The 16899-nt window shown below is 43.5% G+C and overlaps 2 protein-coding genes across 25 annotated transcripts in view; one reads left to right on the forward strand and one right to left on the reverse strand.

Moving 5' to 3' along the window:
- NCOA4 (nuclear receptor coactivator 4) overlaps positions 1 to 16899 on the reverse strand; it is a 60806-nt gene that overhangs the window by 19978 nt on the left and 23929 nt on the right. The window contains exon 1 of one of the 11 annotated variants that reach the window (XM_072739362.1): positions 3301 to 3433. The exons of 4 other annotated variants lie outside the window; for them this stretch is intronic. The gene's annotated coding sequence lies outside the window, so the exon portion shown is untranslated. Of the gene's footprint in view, positions 1 to 2380; positions 2572 to 3300; positions 3434 to 16899 lie in introns of those variants that run through there. 6 more of the 11 variants (XM_025989889.2, XM_072739372.1, XM_072739358.1 and 3 more) reach the window with 6 other exon arrangements.
- LOC112913230 (WASH complex subunit 2-like) overlaps positions 3437 to 16899 on the forward strand; it is a 93363-nt gene continuing 79900 nt past the window's right edge. For 4 of the 14 annotated variants that reach the window (XM_072739293.1, XM_072739304.1, XM_072739317.1 and 1 more), the window contains exon 1: positions 3443 to 3563. The gene's annotated coding sequence lies outside the window, so the exon portion shown is untranslated. Of the gene's footprint in view, positions 3564 to 16899 lie in introns of all 14 variants that reach the window. The other 10 variants (XM_072739305.1, XM_072739313.1, XM_072739295.1 and 7 more) reach the window with 8 other exon arrangements.

The raw sequence follows: 16899 nt of genomic DNA on the forward strand, positions 1-16899 counted from the left end.
TCATGATCCCAGGGTCCTGGGATGGAGCCTCATGTCAGGCTCCCTCCTCAGTGGGGAGCCTCCTTCTTCCTCTCCCTCTGCTGCTCCCCCTGCTGGTGCTCACTCTCTCTCTCTCTCAAAGAAATAAATTAAATCTTAAAAAAAAAAAAAAAAAAAAAGCAGTGGATATGTGTAGCTATTTTTAATAAAATCTTAAAAAAAAAAGCAGTGGATACATGTAGCTATTTTTACTACTTTTGGTCAGAGAATGGGTACAATAATAAAGGAAGACATTTTATTACGTAGCTCATCAATTTAATAAGTCACCATTATCTCTCCCAGTTTCATGACTGCTGCCCACTCCTCCCTCCTCACCTACTCTTTCTTCTCTTTGCTTGCTCAGTTCAGTCACAATTGTCTTCTTGTGGCTCCTACAGCATTCCAAGGATGCTTCTACCTCAGGGCCCTTGCACTCTCCTCCAGATATGCTTATGCCCACTTGTTCACTTGCTTAGAGTGTCTTTTCAGTGAAGCCATTCCTCACAATCCTATACAAAATAAATCTTCCTTCCACAAACTCCCCCTTAATATATTTTATTTTTCTCCATAGCACTTATCACCATCTGACATGTAGAAACCATTTATTTTCTGAACCCACTTCAGAAAACACACTAGAAGGTAAGTTCCCCAGAGGAAGGAACTTTGTCATTTTGTTCACTGTTATATAGTAGATGTTCCATAAATATTTGTTGAATGAATTCAACAAATATTTAATGTATCTATCTATGTGCCAAGGGCTTTTTTTTTTACACATTATTTCATTTTCGTCTCCCAAAAATTTAAAGATTTTATTTATTTGTTCATGAGAGACACACAGAGAGAGGTAGAGACATAGGCAGACGAAGAAGCAGGCTCCCCATGGGGAGCCTGATATGATACTTGATCCCAGGACCCCAGGATCACCACCTGAGCCAAAGGCAGATGCTCAACCACTGAGCCACCCAGGTGCCCCCAAACACTGATTTTTTTTTAAAGATTTTATTTATTGGGCAGCCCTGGTGGCACAGCAGTTTAGCGCCGCCTGCAGCCCGGGGTGTGATCCTGGAGACCTGGGATCGAGTCCCACATCGGGCTTCCTGCATGGAGCCTGCTTCTTCCTCTGCCTGTGTCTCTGCCTCTCTCTCTCTCTCTGAATAAATAAATAAATAAATAAATAAATAAATAAATAAATAAATAAATAAATCTTAAAAAAAAAAAAAAGATTTTATTTATTTATGAGAGTGCGTGCACACAGAGGGAGAGGAAGAAGCAGACTCCTTGCTAAGCAGGGAGCCCAATGCAGGGCTAGATCCCAGGACCCTGAGATGATGAGTCGAAAGATAACCTGAGCTGAAGGCAGATGCTTAACCAACTGAGCCACCCAGGCGTTCGAGCCACCCAGGCGTTCCCCCCGCCCACCCCACCTCAAACATTTAAAGTACATATTATCACCACAATTTAAAAAATAAAGAACCTAACGCCTGATGAAGTTAAATATATATTACCTATAATCACAGGCTTCCAAGTAGCGGGGTCAAGATTTAATCCCAGGTCTGAGTCTAAAGTCCTTAGCCACATAATGTGTGTTAAAGGGATCACTTGGGTACTAAGATTTTACGTATTCATTCAACAAATATTTATACAGTTCCTATGCTGACACATACTTATGATAGTCCCTGAGGGCACAACAATGAATTGCTACCTAGAGAATCTGTGCCATTGATTCACCAAAAATTTAGCAGAAAATAGTAATTCTTTGAAATACGACATTGAGAGTCAAAAATCCATCAGCAGCAATGACTGGCTCTCAATGTTTTCCAGTGTGCTAACCCTTACTCTAGAAGGGAAATTATTATGAAACAGTAGCCAAGAGGCTTTCAGATGGGTGTAGGGATGTATAAGAATATCCTGCAGTTTTCTAAAGCCCCCCCCCCTCCCCTGGGTTCCTGAAATTCTGGCACAGCTAAGCTGATCTAAAAAAAATGGGGTGAGGGGGGCAGGTCCTATGTAATTCTAAAATAAGATATTTTCTCCCCCTCTGAGAATCACATTTTCCTCCCCTTACATAGCTCACCATGCTTTGCCACTTCTGAAATGCCTGTTTGGCCAACACTAAGAATGTAGAGGTTTATTTAGACACAAAATATCATGAAACTTTAGACCCTGTAGGATTTTCCCTAGAGACCCAAGGCTAAAAGTCCCATAGAAAAGGGGGAAGGAGAAATAAAATGCAAGGAATATTACTGGGCTAGAGCTTACATGTATTATCTCACTTATCTTAACAAACAGGCAAGCTAGCAAACATTTCAAAGAGCAAACCAAGTAACTTCCCTGAGCCTCACGGTACATTCACCACACCCACCTCCACGGTAGCATCTGGGTAAGTTCCTCAAAGGTCCGATAGTCTTTACAGCTCAGAAATGTCACGCTAGGACCCCAGTACAGAGACGAGCCAATTATGGTTACCGGTCTCATCCTCACCCCAGATGAGGTAATCCAAGAGTCCTTACAACCACATTTCCAAATTAACAAATGGGCGGTGGAAAACTAAATCTGTCCAAGAGAGTTACCCTGATTAGAAAACACTGGAAAATGGTATGGGGGGGGGGGGCTGCTTTTTCAATCCGACAGACTGCGGCTCGGAGCGCTGTCATTCTCGACCGCATCGTCCCATGTTGTAAGACTGTTTATTACTGTTGCCCCCTCACGGGAATTTACCTTCACAAGAGTAAGGGCTGTGCCCACTGTTTCTCATCGCCGTAGCCTCAACACCCGAACACACGGGCACTGAGTAAATAACCGATCGTGGTATGGATGAACGAGGAACGAGCAACCCTCGCTCTTGCGGGTAAAGGGAGAGATGGAGCCAGATCAAGGATCGCGGGGAGCACGGCCGCACACGGCAGGTGACGCTGGGTTGGCATACGGGGGCCGAAAACACGATTTTCCTCGCGTTTTCACCCAACAGCTGGGAACAGATACACGCTGGGCCCGTTCTGGGAAAGGAAGCCTCCTCGCCCCCCGAGGCCCTGGCGACAAGCAAGACCCTGCAGCTGTCACTCCCGGCGTCGGGAGGAGGCGGAGCGCCGAGGGCCGCGGACAGGACCGGCCCAGGCGGCCAGCAGCCAAGTAGGGTCACCCCGGGCCGGACAGGTCGAGGCAGAGGCCGGCGGGAAGGGCAGACCTAGGCTGGGCGGGCCAGCGGCCACGGCGCCCCGGGCCAGCCCGCGACCCGCAGGCAGGAGGGGGCGCGCTGGCAGAGCGAGCCCCGGCGGTTCTTACCAGCTCCGAGGGCCGCGCCTGGCGATGCGAGCGGGAGCTTCCTCGGGGAGAGGCCCGCCGGTCGAGCAAAGGGCCGAAAGGAAGAGTTCTCGCGAGAGCACCGCCTTCCTCCCACGCCTCACGCCGCACATCTGACAGTCTCGCGAGATCTCGGCTCGGGTCGCCCGAAGCCCTTGCCCGCCCCCCGGAGAGCGCAGAGCGCAGGCGTCCGCTCCTCCGGCGCCCTGGGGCCACGTGCCGCTCACCTTTCCCGAGTACTCACGGTGAGTAAAGCAAACTTGTTGAGGGCAAACTCTGTGCCCAGGATTCTCTCTGTGCTACGTGATTGTCTCACAAATGTCCTCGTAAATAGATTTTAGCTTTAATGTACGCATGCAAAAATAAACGTCAATACACGCGAAAGGGCAAATCCTGTGTGAATCCAATTACATAAGGTAGCGAGAATACGTCAGATTTATAGAACCAGAAGACACAACAGTGGGGCGCCGGGGTGGCTCAGCTGGTTAGGCGTCTGCCTCGGGCTGCGGTCACGATCCCGGAGTCCCAGGGTGCAGCCCCCAGTCGGGCCCCTTGCTCGGGGCAGTCGGCTTCTCCCTTTGCCCTTCATCCAGCTCTTGCTCTCTCTCTCTCTCTCTCTCTCTCTCTCTCAAATATATAAATAAAATATTTTTTTAAAAAGAAATAAAAAGAGAACACAAGGTGCTTTCCACAGGCTGGGGGGAGGAGTAATTGTATGATTACGGACTTTGAGGTTAAGATGATGGAAAGTTATGGAGATGGATGTAGTGATGACTGTACAACAGTGTGAATATTTGTAATTCCACTCAAGTGTAAACTTAAAAAAATGGTTAAAGTGGTAGCTTTTACAACCTGGATATTTTGCTACAGTTTTTTAAATTTTAGCAAATGTATAGAGGTCAGAGTCCAGATTCCAAGCCACATCATGATTCCAAAGCATGTGTTCATTTGCACCACATCATACCACTTGCCACATCCCACAACTCTGTACTTCTTCTCAAAATTTGCCCAGTGTGGCATTACCCACATTAGAACATTGTTGTTTATTTGTGATCAGATATTAATATAGGAATCTTAATGTCTCAGTTTTGACAGAGGTCCCCAGTACTCAGCTATCTGCTCTCCATATTTCCCAGCAAGGTGAAAGACCATCTAAGTAGGTCCCACCAAAGAGTGACAAGGAACAAGGCAATCTCAGGAAAAAGCAATGGGAAATGTGAGTTCAAATGCAGAAGCTAAAAGGCAGTCATAGCCTGTATTGGAAGGTGAGCTGTGGAGAAGGAGGAGCAGCAGGGCATGTTGGAGAAGCCCACAAAAGCCCGAAGGGGAAGAAAAATCACTCTAAACACTGCCACTGGCCAAGGAAGCCAACCAAGCCTGTATCTGACTCTTAATTATCTTGTCCTCCACTGCAATTCAGTTGTAGACTCTGGATTGACACTTTTTTTTGTAACTAAAGGTGACCAAAACACTTTTTAATTATCTTCAGACCAAAAACACCAAAAGACTTGCCTAGATTGCTCAACTAGTCCACATAGTATGTTTAAACAGGTAGAGTTCAAGGGCAGAGGAAAAATAAAGCTCTTCACTGCCCACAAATCGTTCAAAAAAGGACTATTTGCTTGTGATCTGTCACGTACACACGCAAGTCTAAACTGGTCAGGACTGCCAGACCTTACTTCTCTGGTTCATGGCTTAGCCCCAGGCCCAGAACATTACCTAGTCCAGGCACTCAGTAGAGACCTGGAGTGAACAAATGTTCTCTAACACAGAAACAGCAAGAGGTAATCAACATTGTTATTGTTTAAGTTTTGAGGTGGTCTGTATGCTGCAAAAGATATTAGAGTCCTGCACCCAAGCCACTTCCATCTACCAGACAGAGTCCATGGCCTTTTAATACCCCCCATCAGGTTGTGTGTGATCTTGGAGGCGCTTTTCCCAGGCTGTCCTGCTCTAAACTGCCCTAACCTTAGGGTGCCTAGTAGGCTCAGTTGATAGAACATGGGACTCTTGATCTTGGGGTCATAATTTCAAGCCTCACATTGGGCCTAGAGCTTACTTTAAAAACAAATAACAACAACAACAACAACAACAACAAAAAACCCTGCCCTAACCTCAAGAAAACACAAAGGTGTATGTGGGACACAGTGCTCTCTAAAGAAGACGAAGGAAGAGTAAACATCGAAACCTCAAAGAATTGGGATCCCTGGGTGGCTCAGCAATTGAGCAACTGCCTTCAGCCCAGGACATGATCCCGGAGTCCCAGGATCAAGTCCCACATTGGGCTCCCTGCATGGAGCCTGCTTCTCCCTCTGCCTGTGTCTCCGCCTCTCTCTCTCTCATTCTATCATGAATAAATAAAATCCTTAAAAAAAAAAAAAAAAGAAAAAGAAAAAGAAAACCTCAAAGAAAAAGAGGGATCTGATTTCATCTCGAAGACACATGTATTTTTTTGGATTGTTCACCAGATAGCTGGACAGCAGGGCACCAGACTGCAGACATATCAAAAGTGACATAAGCAGCAGTGGTCCCTAAGTAGGAGACATATAATGATCTCTTGTAGTATATACTATAAAAACATTATAACTTTTATTCATATTTATTTTTTGTCTCCTTTCAGTGTTTGCATGCTTTGTAATACACACATAATTTATAAACTAATGTATAATAATTGATAAACTAAAAGCATACAGAGATTCAAGTGTTTGCTCAAAAACTTTTTTACTGTTAGGTAGGGTTTCACAATCATAGATTGTCAGAGGCCAAAGAAAAACAAGACCTGGCCTGGGGCAAACTGGGCCCTCTCAGGCTGGGAGCCCTAGGCCCACTACCAGCACATTACATTATCCATTCAACTGACAATACAGGTCTTTTCTGGGTCACTCTGCCACCACTTTATAGCTGCAGGTCTCCTTGTTGAGGATTGTCTGGCACTTGGTTTTTGTCATAATATAGGGGTATAGCAGGGCTGTCACTGAGACAAGAACAAGGCCTATTCAAAGGGATAGGATGCCCATCCTCTCCAGGACTAGCTCTATGATGGAAGCAGCCCATCCTCCAACTCTCTAGGATGCCCCTCACCAACTTAAGGCCATTCTTTGGCAACACCGAAGTGCCACCTTCAGGAACATGGACCTGAACACATGGAACCTGAACTATCAGCATGTAGGCCATCCCTGGCATCATTCCTAAATTCCATCCTACCCTGCATGCACAGAAAGATAACAGTAGGTTCTGACAGGCCCAGAAGCAGATCTGGGCTCCTGTCAGGCCAGGCAACTTGTTCCAGCCTGATTCTTCTTGCTCTCCCTACTTGGGATGTGCCATCAGTACTGCTGCTTGAAGACAGGAAAGGAACTGTTGTTCCATCCCTGGCGTGGAGGCTAGTTAGATAGGGGATGGCTTGGCCAAAGATAAAAAGACTCACTCCAGGTGGGGATCATGGAGCTCAGAAAGAATCTCTGTGTTACCAGATAGAGAACCAGTTCCAAACTCAGGTTCGACTGCTTGCTGCTCTAAAATCAACATTTAAGAAACAAGTGATGGTGGGAAAGGAAAGGTTGCTTTATTCAGGAAACTGGCAACCTGGGAAGATGGTGGACTGACGTCCCAAAGACCATCTTCCCCATTGAGATGACACCAGAGGGAACCCTGGAAGAGGGTTGTATGGCATAGCTACAGTGATGTGGCACTGACCAGGGTGGGAGAGTGCCAAATCTGGGGGACATGGATGTCTTCATCTCTTTGGAGATGCACTCTTATGTCAGAAGAGAAACACTTTACTAGCCCTTAATCTGGTCTACTCCAGAGCCACACTGACATTTTATACAAAGACAGTGTCAAATTTCTAGAACCCCAAAATCAAGGTTCAACTCTAACATGTGGTGGCCCAACCAAGGCAATGCCTGGAAACCTGCTTCAGCCAGCCAGCCAGCCAGTCTCCCAATCCAATATCCCTCTTGTTCCATTAAGCACTTAGCATGGGGAACACTCAATAAATATATTTGGAATTTTCCAGACACTTAAAATCTGTAGCACTTGGGTGTTTAAGTCAAGTGCTCATTCCTCTAAGTCACTGATAGTGTCTTAAGTCTCTCTGAGGCACTTGTTAAAACTCAGATTCCTTTGCCCCTGTAGATTCTGATTTAGTAGGTTCTGGGATAGGCCCCAGAAATTTGTATTTCATCAAAATTCCCAGCTGAAAAAAAAAAATTCCCAGCTGAGTCTGTGATCAGGCAAATTTGGGAAACACTATGTATGCCAAGGCAGCTCCTGTTCTTGCAAATGCTATATGGGCCAAGGCTGCCTTGAAGACATCAGATGGACTGTGGGGGAGGGGTGCACAGAGTGGCTCTTATGGACATAGTTGCTAAACAGGACAATTAGGGCCATAGTTTGGGTACTCTCTGTTTTATCACCCCAACCACTAGACTTCTGGCATCCGCAGTAATCAGCAGAATACACCTACACAACCTTTGTGCTAACTTGAGTTAAACTGAGCAGTGAAGCAACGTGGAGTTTAGAGTGTAAAGCACACTACAGATCATCCTCTGCACCTTCACATCCAATCCCTTTGCTATGCTCACAGCCACTCCTGTTCTCGCAAATGGCTACAAGCCAAGGCTGAAGTGACACTGGCTAACTTATACAATACCTTCAGATGATTGGTTATTATTTCCTACACTGAGCAACTCATGTGGGTGTAGGTATTTAGTAATAAAATATTTATCAAGTTCCAAAACCTACTTAAAGGAAATAAGCCTGGGGTGGAAGTAACCTAAATGTATGGAACATAATTCAGCCTTAAAAAGGAAGGAAATTCTGAGACATGCTACAACACGGATGATCCTTGAAGACATTATATTGAAATAAGTCAGTCACAAAAGGACAAATACTGTGCAATAGCACCTATAGGATGTGCCTAAGGTTGTCAAATTCATAGACACAGAGTAGAATGGGGGTTGCCAGGGATGGGGTGGAGAAAAGAACAGATAGTTGTTTAATGAGTATGGAGTTTCAGTTTGGGAAGATGAAAAAGTTCTGGAGATGGTTACACAGAAATGTGAATGTACTTTAATGCCACTGAATTTCACACCTAAAAATGGTTAAAATAATAAATTTTATGTTTTATATATTTTACAGTAAAAGCAAGCAAGCAAGCAATCTTTGAAAAACTAAATCCCCTTTGGGATGGAAATTTCAAAGAAGGGAGTAGCTATTCCTCAGAGAGCAGCCCAACAGAACTGAATCCCCCATTTGCCCTACTGGCTCGAGACTTCCTTGTTGCAACAGTTAATTCCATCTTGGTCACAAAAATGCTCCTCACCAATCTTGGTTTTCCACTTTGAGTTTAGCAAGTGTGTGACTCCATCAAGATCCTTGCCTTCTAAAATAATACATGTAGCATTGTGACAACGTCATTGGAGTCCCCAAGGCATGCAACATGGGCCAGCCATTGCCTTCTGCACCTCTCTCAGAGAGGGACAATCTCACCAATATTAAGGGCGTCTAAGAAAAGTGCTTCTGAGTCCATGCACAGCTAAATTCCAGTACTATCCAGTACATCCCAACTGATCATATTTTCTTACAGCAAGCTTAAATCCTTCCAAATTTTATTTAACAGATGTTTCAAGAAAAAATAAGGCCTTCCTCTTTAATCAGATAGCTGTTGTGAGCCTAAGGGTACCTGAGGCCAAGGAGTTTTTTTTGTTTGTTTGTTTGTTTGTTTGTTTTCTGTTGGATTATCTCCAGGTAAATGCTCCATTTCTCTTTTTTGGTTCTGAACCCCAAATGTACGTGTAAAACATCTCAAGTATTTTTTAATTTACACCTAGGTCCCACCTCAGAACAATGCAATCAGAATCTCTGAACACAGGGTCGAGCTTGCCATAGTTTTAGAAAACTCTGCAAGTGATTCAAATGTTCAACTAAGGTTGAGAGCCACTGCTTTAGATCCTTGGTGATCCAAGCGTGCTTGAAGAACTAGCAGCATCAGTACTACCTGAGGCCGTATTAGGCAGGGAGACTCTTACTCCCATTCCAGGCCCACAGAATCAGACCTGTATTTTATTTTATTTTTTTTAAGATTTATTTATTTATTCATGAGAGAGACAGAGAGAGGCAGAGACACAGGCAGTCCCACTGCAGGGAGCCTGCTGTGGGACTCAATCCCAGAACTCTGGGATCACGCCCTGAGCTGAAGGCAGACGCTTAACCGCTGAGCCACCCAGGCATCCCAGAACCTGTATCTTAATAAGATTCCCAGAGGGTCTGCATGCACATTAAAGTTTGTGAAGTACTGCTTTGGAACAATTGATGGTTTTCAACCCTGGCTGTATGTAGGAGTTGTTCAAGAAACTATTAAGTTGTGTAGTTCCTACCCTGGAGATTCTGATTTACCTGGTCTAGGATGGGACCTAAGCATTGCTAAGTTTCAAAAACCCTCCACGAAATTCTCAAATAGCTAGGGTTGAGAACTACTGCCTTATATAAATGGCATATTAAAGTTCCTCACTTTACTCCATTTCTATATTTGCCCTAGCCCTCCTTCTCATCTAGATTCAAAGGCCTTCATCCACCAATAGGCTGCAATAGTATAATACATTGAGAAGCCAGGACCTACCATTAGATAAATCACATGGAGTGTTCTTATTAGGTATAGCATTGAGCATTGCATAAAGACACAAAGGTGGTCAAAACCCTGAGGCTGCCCAGAACATTATGTAATGTAAAGCAGGATCCAGAAGGAGAACCAATGAATTCAGATGTAATTACTGAGTAAAAGTCCTATAGCAGGATCTCTGCTGGCTTCTGGTAGATAGTTTAAAGATGGAGCTTTGGGGCGTGTGGGTGGCTCAGTCAGTTAAGCATCTGCCTTCAGCTGGGGTCATGATCCCAGGGTCCTGGGATCGAGCCCCATGTTGAGCTCCCTGCTCAGTAGGGAGCCTGGTTCTCCCTCTCTTCCCCACTCCTGTTCCCTCTCGCTATCTCTGTCTCTCTCTCTCAAATAAATAAATACAATCTTTTAAAAAAATAAAATAAAGATGGGGCTTCTACCATCAGGTAATCTAGCAAAGTAGCAAGACATACACATAATACTTAGTAAATTGCAAAGAGTGGGCAGCCCTGGTGGCCCAGTGGTTTAGTGCCGCCTTCGGCCCAGGGTGTGATCCTGGAGACCCGGGATCCAGACCCGGGATCCAGACCCGGGATCAAGACTCATGTTGGGCTCCCGCAGGGAGTCTGCTTCTCCCTCTGCCTGTGTCTCTGCCCCCCTCTCTCTCTCTGTGTCTCTCATGAATGAATAAATAAAATCTTTAAAAAATAAAAGTTGCAGAGAGAGCTAAATGTGAGTCCCAAGTCATAGAGCAATGAGTGTGCTATTTTATTACAAAGGAAGTTCAAGAAACCCTTGTGGATAGGTGATTTTTAGCTGCTTTTTCAGAGCATGTATAATTCAAAGGACAGAAATGAGGCAGTAAAGGGACTTTCAGGAAGATAATAAAACACTGATAAAGATACAGACACACAAAAAAACACAATAGGAGACTTGATGAGGCAACTGGGTTAGTCCAAATTCTCAGACCACAAGGCTAAGAACCTTGTTTCCAGATGACTATGGCATTTGAGTGCTACATGAATATATCAGTTCATCTAGGCTAATACTAGATCTGTAGGACAAAGAAAAGTATCAAGTTGGGTTTTTTTTAAAGGATTTTATTTATTTATTTTGAGAGAGAGAGAAAGAGAGCATGAGACTGGGGCGAGGGGCAGAGGGAGATGTGGACTCCCTGCTCAGCAGGGCTCCATCCTGGGACTCCCGGATCATGACCTGAGCTGAAGGCAGACGCTCAACCAAATGAGTCACCCAGGTGCCCTATTATCAAGTTGTTTTGTCAACGTTTTGAGATAACCAAGCTAGAAAAATAAACTTTAACATAAAAATTTATAGGAACCTTTTAAAAAGGAAGATGGGCTGAGGGTTCTTGTTCTGTAAGATGTCTAAAATTAATCACAAATGGATGCTTCTTGGAGTAGTGTGTTATTGATATAATAAAAAAAAAAGACAAAGGTGACAAAAATAGAAAACCCAGAAAATATATATAAAAATTTATATAAAATAAGCTTAGCCTTTGAAATCTGTAAAGAATGATCATTCAATAAAAGGTATTAGAACAAGTGGTAGACTATTTGGGAAAAAACAAAACTATTTTCTTTAGTTCCCACAACGAAATAAATTCTAAAAGGATTCAAAGGCTAAATTTTTACAATAATATCACAAATTCATCATGGGAAATATAGATAAATATTTATCTTATTCTAAGCAGAAAGGAAAAATAAAAGAAAGAGGTTTGAATGTGCAAAAGCTGTGAGTCCATCAACAAAACTAAAAAACAGGGCAGCCCCGGTGGCACAGTAGTTTGGCGCTGCCTGCAGCCCAGGGTGTGATCCTGGAGAACCTGGAGACCCTGGATCGAGTCCCACGTCAGGCTCTCTGTATGATGCTTGCTTCTTCCTCTGCCTATGTCTCTGCCTCTCTCTCTCTGTCTGTCTTTCATGAATAAATAAAATAAAATCTTAAAAAAAAAAAGTTCTGTGGTTGTACTGTGCAAAGACAGCTAATGTGAGCATCTTGAAGGATTTCCATGAAGAGCTTCCTAGGTATATTTTCATATAGGAGAGGCAAAAATCATATGCATGTTTCCCCAGGCTGAGACATCACATATAATGTTATACATAGACTAGAGCATATTGTTATAGAACATGCTTTTCTCATTGAGCTATGCTATGGCTCTCTTTGCATATCAATAAATAGAGGTCTGATTACCATTTCAGTGGATACATTTTATTTCCATGGAATGGCTGAGCCCACATTTATTAGGTCAATGTACTGTTGAACACTCAGGTTGTTTCTGACATTTGAAAAAGTTTTGGAACATTAAATTAGGAATTTTCTCCCCCTAGATTTTATCCTTTAAATGAAAATTTCCCCCACACTTATGCTAATTTCCTTAGGACAAATTCATAGAGGTAGAATTTCTGGGTTAAAGGTATTATTATTTCATTATTTGCTAATCAAATAGGTAGAAATGTTATTTAGTTTTATTTTTCCTTGATGATTGACAAGACTAGACATTTTTTGGTATACTTATTGGCCAACTGTATTTCTTCTTTTGTGTATAGCCTATTCACGTGGGCATTTTACTTACTTTTCTGTTCTAAGGTGCTTATTTTCTTTTTCTGGATTTTAACTAAATAGGCTCTTAATGTTTTAAAGATATTTAATTTTCAACTGTTACAAATATTATCAATAATGTTCTCAGTTATTCATAGTCAGAACACTGACTCCCGAGTTAAACCTAAGGAATGAGAAATTTTCCTTGCTTTTATTTTTACCTTTAAAATGATATATTTTGGGAGTCTGGGTGGCTCAATTGCTTAAGCATCTGCCTTTGGCTCAGGTCATGATCCTGAGTTTTGGGATCAAGCCCCATGTTGGGCTCTCTGCTCAATGGGGAGTCTACTTCTCTTTCTGTCCCCTGCTCTTGCTCTCTCTATGTCTTTCTCTCAAATAAGTAAATAAAATCTTCTAAGAAAAAAAAAGATATGTTTTGACATATGGAAATTTTAAATCTTTATTTAGATTTGTAAAATATCAGGGCACCTGGGTGGCTCAGTGGTTGAGTGTCTGCCTTTAGCTCAGGTCGTGATTCTGGGGTCCTGGAATTGAGTCCTGCATCAGGCTCCCTGCAGGGAGTCTGCTTCTCCCTCTGCCTATGTCTCTGCCTCTCCATGTGTCTCTTATGAATAAATAAGTAAAATCTTTAAAAAAAAAAAAAAAAGGATTTGTAGAATATCTAGTATGGTTCCTGTCTTTATTTACATATAGTTAATAGAAGGTCTTAAGGCCTCTTTTGGGGGTTCATCACATTTTGAAACATTTTAATTCTAAATAAGTAATTCATGCACATGATAAAAACATTTTTTAAAAAGCCTCTTTTCCACCTGTCTCCCAGTCTCTCAGTTCCTCTATATAGAGCTATTACTGATTCAGCCTTACTAGAGATGGTCTGCACATACATGGTTTTCCTAACATTCCTAACAACTCGAAAAGTGCCAGGTACATAGTAGGGGCTTAACATATATTTGTTGAATGAATGAATGAATGACCAAAAAAGTGCTTAACACAGTTCCTGACACCCAATAAGTGCACTGTAAATGGGAGCCACAGCTGCACGGCTGCTATTGCATAAATTGAGCAGAATAACAACCCCCAGGCCTTCAGTGAGATTTAAATTAAGCCACATATGTGGAAGGGGCTGTTGAAACTGTAATGGGCCATGCAAATAGGGGCTGAGAAGTATTACTGCAAGGCTGTTTATTGATAACCTTTGTATTCACTACAGACTTGGCTCATTATTTGGACCAGTCCCGGGGACTCAACCGAGCTTGTGGCCTATCACAGAGTAACTATAAGCTTGCCCCTGACAGGATGCAAAGCTTGTGCTTCATGTTCTGCCCTAGCTCACTGCTTCAAATGCTCATGAAGGAGCACACACTCTCTGCACTTGCCCCAGGATGTTCTCTCTAAGCCAGCATCTTCCTTAGTCACTGCTGGCCGTGGGGCATTTGCCATGCCACCCTAGGCTCCAGCTGTCAGGAGAGAAAACATTCTGTTACTCTCTTTTGCAATGGATTTTCAAGGCTGCTGTTGGTGTTGTGCCAATATATTTAATATCGCTGTAGTTAAAAAAAATAAAGTAGGGCCACCAGATCCTCCCCACACCCCTACCTCCCCGAGTCTGGTGGCCCAAGCCTCCTCTATTCTGGGAAATGTTGGCAATGCTCTGCTGGATCTTGTCTCTGTGATATGACATCTGCTTTCACACTGAGGACAGTGCCACAAGCCACAAGAATGAGGCCACACTTCACTAGAGCACACCCTTTCCGTCACGAGGTCTGTCTGCACTGGTGCTTCTGGGGAAGAGGGAAGGTGGGGAAAGCTACCTTCGGTAAGTGGATGATCTTGGTACATGTAGGTTTTTACTTGCTAATTTCCTCTCAGTAGCTTCAAATCCACATTTTGTAAGATACCTTGTAATATCTTTCATATCTACTGAGTAAATTACTTTCCTGATGATCCCTAAACATTGCTTCCCTGCAGTTTGGTCCTTTTCTGTTAAGTTCACAGATACGCCGTTGAGATAAAGGTGGGCAAAGTATTGGCACATGCAAGAGTTTTGATGCATTGGTTTGATAAATATTCGAGTGCCCATTCAGTGCCTTCTTAATCACACAAGCAAATTCTTCCTTTCAAGGACCAATCCAGGATTATTTTATTTTCAGAACTTTCCTTACTGTAACCCAGGGGGACTCATGTTTGCTAAATTGATAGGTTCCTGGTCTTTTAATTTAATTAACATAGATTCCTCCCTCCCATGGGAGATAGACTATACGAAAACAAACAAACAAACAAAACAAAAAAACAAAAAACATTGCTTGGCCCTTTATATGTATCTGTTCTTTTTGCCAACTCCATTTTACAAGTGAGCCTTTAAATTGTTTATTGGAACAAACTGTATTACAGCTTTTAAGCAGCAATGATTGTAAAGTAGCACCTCAGCTGGAGCAGCTCTAGGATTCTGTGCTCTGGCTCTACAGACAAGGAGTGAGGCTGGTGGGGGCGGGGGGGGAATCCAGTGACGAGTTTAGTAAATTGTAGACTGTCAGAGGGAAATGACTACAGTCTCAGGGAGCAGGGCAAAGAAGGAAGACTGAGGGTGGATGCACCTCACATCATCTGAAGTATAGAAATAGTGGGACCAGCCTGCTTACCCCCTAGGGCTATTGTGAAGACTCAGGGAAGTAACGGATGGTAAAGAGTGAACATAAAACACCCTATAAACTAGGCTTTCCTTTTCTTGCTATAATTATAACAATGAATGTTCAGGAGTTTTCTAGTGGACAATTATTGGTCTAATTTTTAATCTCCTGGGATAAGCTGTCTTTGGAATAGGAATTACTGTTTTGCCAGCAGAGGCTCAATCCTGTTGACATCTGATTGATCAGGTGGCAATGGGAGAGAACATGCTGTTCTCTATTACCACCTAAAACCTAAAAGCTGTTTACAAGCCAGGTTTTGAAATGTAATCTTTTCTTTTTTTTTTAAGATTTTATCATTCATGAGAGAGAGAGAGAGAGAGAGAGAGGTAGAGACATAGGCAGAGGGAGAAGCAGGCTCCCTGCAGGAGCCCAACATAGGACTCGATCCCGGGTCTCCAGGATCACGCCCTGGGCAGAAGGAGGCACCAAACCGCTGAGCCACCTGGGCTGCCCTGAAATGTAATCTTCATAATGGACATTGTTTCTGGACAATTTTTTTCCAGGACAATTTCTTATGGAGCCTATAAAGCCAGACAAGAATGGTCAAGACCTATTTCCCCCCTTTGTCTCAGGTATACTCATATCTTTTCAGTTGCTGTTTCTGGGAATCCAGGTGACTGCAGTTTGCCATACAAAGGAGGGTGGACTACAATAGGATGTGAGCTAGAGTGCGAGCACCATTTCCCACTGCACCATTTCCCACTGTGCCCACACTATCCCTACCTGTCCATCAGCCTCCAAGCCCCCTGCCCTAGCTCTGCCCCACAGAGTAGCTCAGCATCTAGACAGCCATACAGCCAGCCGGCCCTCCCTGGATTAGAGTTGAGTTCCTAGGATTAGTAGAACAAGGTTCCACCCCAACCAGTCTTCAAATCGAGTACTTGTTTCCTGTCCGTCACTCTCTCACCCTTTTCTAGAGCCTTCCCAGACTGATATCACTTCTCTTAAACTTCCCCTCCACTCGTGCTTCCTTTACACTAGCAGATAACCTCACTTATCTCACAGAGACCAGACATGAGAACCGCCCCACCCATCTATTCCTTCAGCTTTCCCTCCAGGTCCCTTGCTCTACCAGATGTGCTATTTGGATCCCATTCACTCCTACATATCTTCCTTTTTTTTTTTAAGATTTTATTTATTTATTCATGAAAGACACACAGAGAGAGGCAGAGACAGAGGCAGAGGGAGAAACAGGCTCCATGCAGGGAGCTTGATGGTGGAACTTGATCCCGGGACTACGGGATCACACCCTGAGCCAAAGGCAGATGCTCAACCACTGAGCCACCCAGGCATCCTACTCCTACACATCTTCCAAGGGACTTTCTCTAGCCTCCCTTGTGACAAGTGGGCTTGAAGGGGCAGATGGAAAAATATCCAGTATGTGAGAATTGTGGAGTTCCCAGCCAGGAAATAATAATCTCTGAAGGTCCACCTGACCCTGTCAGTTTTTCATTTTGGAGTCTGTGGCGATATCCCATGGCAAGACCAATTTCTGCATTAGTTAATATCTTGTCAGCTGTGTTAGAAAAATGAACTCATATGAGTACCAGCAAAAGGAAATGTTGTGGTTTCAAGTGTTCAGTCCAGAGGTGAAGAGGCTTCTGGATTTAGAACACTGAGATTGTGTTCAGGCCTTATAGCTTTCACTCTCCAGAAATCAGAAAGATGGAGGCCAACCCTATTCCATGGAGTAATTTA

This window comes from Vulpes vulpes, chromosome 15, assembly GCF_048418805.1.
Source record: "Vulpes vulpes isolate BD-2025 chromosome 15, VulVul3, whole genome shotgun sequence".
NCBI lineage: Eukaryota > Metazoa > Chordata > Mammalia > Carnivora > Canidae > Vulpes > Vulpes vulpes.